The sequence below is a fragment of the Halichoeres trimaculatus genome, unplaced genomic scaffold (genome assembly GCF_033239565.1).
Source record: "Halichoeres trimaculatus isolate MK-OKI-2021-1 unplaced genomic scaffold, fHalTri1.1 fHalTri1_scaffold_5, whole genome shotgun sequence".
Taxonomy (NCBI): domain Eukaryota; kingdom Metazoa; phylum Chordata; class Actinopteri; order Labriformes; family Labridae; genus Halichoeres; species Halichoeres trimaculatus.
The window spans coordinates 36,655,846-36,663,307 of record NW_027437183.1 but is presented as its reverse complement, the minus strand read 5'-3'; positions in this window follow the sequence as shown (position 1 = coordinate 36,663,307).

The following is a 7,462-nucleotide window of genomic DNA, read 5'->3' as shown; positions in this document are numbered from 1 at the left end:
AGCTACCATCCAGGCCCAAGGCTACCAGCTACCATCCAGGCCCAAGGCTACCAGCTGTCATCTGGGCCCAAGGCTACCAGCTACCATCCAGGCCCAAGGCTACCAGCTACCACCCAGGCTACCAGCTACCATCCAGGCCCAAGGCTACCAGCTGTCATCTGGGCCCAAGGCTACCAGCTACAATCCAGGCCCAAGGCTACCAGCTACCACCCAGGCCCAAGGCTACCAGCTACCATCCAGGCTACCAGCTACCATCCAGGCCCAAGGATACCAGCTGTCATCTGGGCCCAAGGCTACCAGCTACCATCCAGGCCCAAGGCTACCAGCTACCATCCAGGCCCAAGGCTACCAGCTACCATCCAGGCTACCAGCTACCATCCAGGCTGCCAGCTACCATCCAGGCTGCCAGCTACCATCCAGGCCCAAGGCTACCAGCTACCATCCAGGCTACCAGCTACCATCCAGGCCCAGGGCTACCAGCTACCATCCAGGCTACCAGCTACCATCCAGGCCCAAGGCTACCAGCCACCATCCAGGCCCAAGGCTACCAGCTACCATCCAGGCCCAAGGCTACCAGCTACCATCCAGGCCCAAGGCTACCAGCTACCATCCAGGCCCAAGGCTACCAGCTACCATCCAGGCCCAAGGCTACCAGCTACCATCCAGGCCCAAGACTTACAGCTGCCATCCAGGCCCAGGGCTACCAGCTACCATCCAGGTGAATCTCATTGTTTATACACTCATTCATCCGTAAATCTACTGAATCTTTATTACCAAATTTTAAGATGGCAATGAAAATTCTCCAAAATGACATGGAAGAATTGAAAGCAGCAATGAACATGATGACAAGTGAGATGAAAACCTTCACAAAGCAGCAAGCCATCATAACTGATCTACTGGATGAAATAAAACAGCTGAAAAGGAAAAACATGGAACATGAAAGGAAGATTGAATATCTGGAAACCCGACTTGATGACCTGGAGCAGTACTCTAAAATGAATGATGTAATCATTTCTAGTTTAGTGATTAAACCCAGGAGTTACTTGCAAGCAGTGAAAGGGGTCAGGTCTGACAGTACAAATGGACATGATGAGACCACAGAGGAGCAGGTGATCGCATTTCTTCGTGGCAAGAATATTGACATTGAAGCTAGTAATATTGAAGCATGCCACCCTTTACCAGTTAAGATTAAGGATAAGCCCACCATACCTGCAACAATTATTCGTTTTACCAACAGGAAACATAAAATTTGTCTGCTTAGACAGGGAAGAAAATTAAAGGGCACAATTGTATATATCAATGAGCACCTTACCAAAAAAATGCTGATATAGCCAGGAAAGCAAGACAGCTCAGGAAACAGGGCAAAATTCAGGCCACTTGGATCATCAATTGTAAGGTATTCATTAAACCAAATGGAGCACCGGAGAATTCCAGAGGGGTGTGCATTAGGAGCATGGATCAAATTGGAAAATTTGACTGTGTCTAGCATTTTGGATGGTTATTTTTGCAGTTGTCCCAGCAACAAGTAGCCGTTGTTGTTTGTACTGCACTATTTGCATCTCTATATTCTACTCATGATCCGAGCCGAACCAGATATAGATCCTGATCAAAATCTTCTTGATAGTATCAACGCAAATTGTTGCTACTACACGGATGAACAGTTTAACACTACCATTAAATATGACCATGGCATATCCATTATCCATTCTAATAGTAGAAGTCTTTATGCAAATTTTCAAAGTATAAAGGATTACCTGTGTCAGTTTAAAAAACCCTTTAATATTATTGCTATCTCAGAAACATGGATAAATGCACAGAGGGGTCTGATTTTTTTATGAAGGGATATGGGTTTCATTGCACCAGCAGAGATAATGGACTTGGTGGGGGGGTGGCTCTGTTTGTTGAAGAGGGTCTCTCCTACAAGGTTCTTGATAACTTGTCAGGAAGCATTGATGATATAATGGAAAGTATAACTATTGAAATAGAATTAGTCAGAATGAAAAATATAGTCATCAGCTGTGTCTACAGAAAACCAGGTTCAAACATTAACACATTTATCACAATAATGGAAAGAATGTTTACCTCAACAAAACAAAAAAACACTTATATTTGTGGGGATTATAACATTGATTTGCTGAATCCAAACAAAAATAAATCAGTAGATGAATTTATCGAAATAATGTATAGTTTTAGTTTTTTCCCAACAATATCTAAACCAACCAGAATAACATCCCATTGTGCTTCTCTAATTGATAATATTTTTACTAATAATATGGAAGGTAAAGTGATAAGTGGAATTTTAATCAACGACATTAGTGATCACCTGCCTGTTTTTCTTATTTCTGAATGTGATCTGAACCACCCTGGCCCACTGTATTCTAGAGAGAGGGAAGGAATATTTATAACAACAGTGATATATGGTATTAGTTCATAATTTATCAAAATAAATAGTATTGAAAAAAAATACGAAAATAATAATAATAATGATAATATTATTATTAATAATAATAATAATAATAAATAGGTGCTTATATATATATATATATATATATATATATATATATATATATATATATATATATATATATATATATATATATATATATATATATATATATATACATATATATACATACATACATACATACATACATACATATATATATATATATATATATATATATATATATATATATATATATATATATACATATATATATATATATATATATATATATATATATATATATATATATATATATATATATATATATATGTATACATACATACATACATATATATATATATATATATATATATATATATATATATATATATATATATATATATATATATATATATATATATATATATATAGAGAGAGAGAGAGAGAGAGAGAGAGAGAGAGAGAGAGAGAGAGAGACTGAACAGACTGCTGGAGAGGCTCAGTCCTGGACTCTGTGGAGGTGGAGACTGACTGGGCTGGAGAGTGGTGGACGGGCTGTCATCATCTATTTTCTTGTGGACCTTTTTGTACTTACTATACACTTTCTTACTTTTGTTTGCTTGATTGCTGCTGTGACTCCTGAATTTCCCCTCGGGGAGAAATAAAGTATTTTTTATTTCTATTTCTAATAATTATACATTATTAGTGGAGGATGATGATGATGATGAGGAGGAGGAGGAGGAGGAGGAGGAGGATGTGGAGTGAAAGCATGGACATGTATTTGGTGTGACAGTGGGCTGTTCTGCCAGTTGACATATTGTTGGTTGCTGCCATTCAGTTTTTCAGATTTGTTTATGGACATTTGGACTAGGTCATTCATTAGCTTTGTTGTTTGAAGGTGTGTTACTCAGGTTGGCTTCTTTCTTATTGTTAATTCTGAATTATTTTTCAGGTGTTTCATGAAATCAGTTTTCATATGAGTTTACTGTACTTGTTTTTCAGGGTGTTTCACAAAATCAGTAAATGTGATATACCTGTTCATACCGCTGCAAATAAATGCTGAAACATGGAAATGTCAACCATATTTTTTCATTTTTTGCTGATCAAGAGTTTGTGAGAAGGGAATTAAACGCCTGTCCCTAATAGACGCCCGGTCCCAAATAAACGCCTGGTCTGCTCAGTGATTGAAACAAATAAACGCCCCGGCTACTATTTGGTATTTTACGGTATATACACACACACACACCTGAAAGAGCACCCACATCTGCCCACAAACACACCCACCCAACCCACACGCACATGCACACGCACACACACACACACACACACACACACACACACACACACACACACACATACACACACATACAGTAGGGGCTGGTTGAAGCTCATTATATAAAATCTTCAACCAATAAAGGTAAAGGATGGGCCAAATCTAAATTTGTTCGATGTTGCAAATAAGAACTTCCAGTTGACTCTGTCAAATGCTTTTTCTGCATCTAAAGAGATGATTGTGAATTCTAGATTGTGTGTGGTGGCATAATCTATCAGATTTATTAGTCTGCGCGTATTAGTGGAAGAATGTCTACCCTTTATGAAGCCTGTTTGGTCAGGATGTATGATGAGAGGAGTAACTGATTCTAATCTTCTGGCGAGGGCTTTGCAGATTATTTTGAGGTCGGTGTTTATTAACGATATTGGCCGGTAACTGGATGGGAGTGTGGGGTCTTTCCCTGGTTTTAGAAGTGGGGTAATGTGAGCAGAATTCATGTTTTTAGGTATTTTACCTTTTCCCTTGATCTCTAAGACCATTTTATAAAATGTAGGTCCCAGCATGGTCCAGAATGCCTTATAAAATTCTGCAGGAAAACCATCTGGACCTGGGGCTTTATTACTGGGCATGTCTTTTAGTGCTTTATAGAGTTTCTCTGTTGTGAGGGGAGAGTCCAGAGCCATTCCCTGTTGCGGTTGCAGTTTTGGGAGGTTAATATTGCTCAGAAATTCTTCGATACTGCTGTCGGGCGGGTCAATTTGTGATGAATAAAGTGTCTCATAAAAGTCCCTAAAGATGTGATTTATTCTGTCAGGGTCATGGGTGATATTTCCAGCTGAATCTCTAACGGAGTTGATCGTTGTCTTTTCTTTGTTTGTCTTCAATTGATTAGCGAGGTATCTACCAGATTTGTTACTATGTTCAAAGTTCTCCAAGCGTAGTCTTTGGAGCATAAACTGAGTTTTCTTTTCAATTATTACATTCAACTCAAGTTTAGCCTTCCTAATACTGTACAGTATTTGCTTGTCAGGGGATGCTCTGTAAACTTCTTTTAGTGATTTGATTCTCAGCTTCAATTCAGTTGTTCGCTGCTTCTCTTCCTTTATCATACTATCAGTATGAGATTATTTTTCCTTGCAGTACTGCCTTTCCTAATTCCCAGAGGACACAGGCTGAGGTCTCTGGTAGGTCGTTATTTTCTATATATAAAGACCATTCCTTTTCAAAATAACTGACAAAATTAGGGTCTTTCAGTAATGATTTATTAAATCTCCAGCTTCTTGTTGGTGGTTTTATTTTCTTATCAATTAGAGTCAGTGAGACTAGTGTGTGGTCACTGATGGTGATGGGATGAACACTAGTTTCTAATATATTGCTCATTTTTGAGTTGTTAACTAAAAAGAAATCTATTCTGGAGTATGAGTGGTGCACTGATGAAAAGTATGTGTATTCTTTAAGAGTGGGGTGGAGTGAACGCCAGGCATCGCAAAGCCCCAAATCCTCCATGTATTGTTTAACAACCTTAGTGGACTGCCAGAGCCGATGGTTCCCTGTTGCACTCAGCCTGTCCATTCCTGAGTCCAAGGCCATGTTGAAGTCTCCTCCTATGATGAGCGTGTTATCTAAGTGGTCATAGAGTGAAGTGAACAGGGAGTGAAAAAAAGAGGGGTCGTCAACATTTGGCCCATATATGTTAGCAATGCATAGCTTCATACTTTGGATAGTTAATGTGATAATTAAAAATCTGCCTTCTGGGTCAGTAATTGTGTTTTCCACATTGAAGTTTACCCTTCTGTTTATTAGTATGGCTACACCTCTTTGTCTGGAATTGAGACAGGCTGAATACACATGAGGAAACTGTGCAGTGGAGAGTGAACCCACTGTTGTCTCTGATAAATGAGTCTCTTGTAGCAAAACAATGTCTGCCTGTAGATCTTTCAATTTATTAGATATTTTTAGCCTCTTTTCCCTGGAACCAGCTCAACTTATACTCCATGAAATAAACCTGAGTGGTGTCATGTCTCGGCTAGCGGAGTAAGTCAACTAGGAAAACTATGTGCATGTGTGCGAGCAGTTATGTATGCATGTGTGTGTGCCTGTATGCATGCATCCTTGTGAGCATGCATTTTACACTCATGTGCGTATGTGTACCAGTGAAATCCCCTGTGTGATGATTCTGTATCTGTTTATGTGCATTAAATCCACATGCTGTGCGTGTGTTTCTGTGCATGGTGAGTGTTGATATGTGGCCACATGCTGTTTGATGTGCAGAGGTGCTATAAGTGACATGTTTTTGGTTGTACTTGTCCAAGACCCAGCTGTTATTGCAGCATAAAAGATTCATGCTGCAGTTAATTGTGGAGGGGAGAAAAGGAGAGAGAGAAAAAAGAAAAACAAGGACAAAAGGGGAAAGAAGAAAACGGAAACAACACAAAAATTCAAATAGAAAAGACATCGAAAGAAACAAAGAAAAAAATAAAATAAATCCACATATTGAGACGGGCAGTGAGCTTTCTCTTATCTGTTACTGGTTACTTAGTACGTTAATCATGTTAAATGCGTTGATGAGTGGTGAGTAGTGATGTTTACCTGACGTTAATACAGCCAAGGAGTGATACCTGGATCGCGATATAGTTGGTTGTTAACAAACAGCTTGTCAACAGAGATTACAGCTCGGGTGCCTCCTTCTATGAACCTCCGCCTGATTGGGAACAGGACCTTGCGTCGCTCCAAGATCTCTTTAGGGAACTGGTCGTTGACGCTGAAGTCCGTCCCTCTCAGCTCCCTGCCCCGGCTCTTGACCTGTTCTTTCTGTTTGAAATTGACAAACTTAACAACAATAGGTCTAGGTCTGTTTGAATCAGTCCTCTTACCTCCCAGACGGTGGACTCGGTGAAACAAGATTTTACTTGCGGTTTCCTAGGGAAGCTTCAGCTGTTTTCTGATAAAGGCTGTGATCGTAGCTTCTGGGACCTCTTTAGCCTGCTCGGGGATGCCTGCGAAAACCAGGTTATCTTGCATGCTACGTGCCTGTAGATCAAGGACTGTTTCCTTGATCTTCTTGTTTTCCTCAGAGTCTGGTCATCCCACCGGAGAGAGATTTTACCGACTCTCTGAGGCTGTAATTCTCCGCAGCGAGCGTCTCCACCTGGTGTTGACTGAACTCCATCAACTCGCGCAGCGCCTGGAACTCCTTGTGGAGGACCTCCAGCAAGCTCAACTGGCCGTCCAGGGTGGTCAACTTCTGTTCAATGGACAAAAGGATATTAGTTGTATCATTACCTGGAGGCGAGATAGCACCAGATGGTTCCCTGTTGCGCAGTCTCTTCGCCTTGGATGAGGTGGACGGGGTTGATGTCATACTCGGCTTCCCCATGACGATCCTTTCGAAGCACCGATCGATGTTGTCCGTCAAGCTGGCCAGGTCCTCCTCGTTCTTCTCCAGAATGACCATGTTGAGATATTTAGTACTTTTCGACAGATTAAGTTTGAATTGGCAAATGTATTAAGTTATGAATGAATGTTTTGTGCGCACCAAGACTGAGTCTGCCGTCTCACGGAATCAACGTCACAGCACATGCGTCACTTACCTGCAACCTGAGGGGTGGGGCTTACCTGGAAATGCTGAACTTTGTAACTAGACTGAAGTTGGTTTAGTTTTCCAAATTCTGCTCCTGAATGAAAACCAACATTAAACATCTCTTCTCTCCATAGAATAAGAGGGAAACCATTTAGTAAATGAC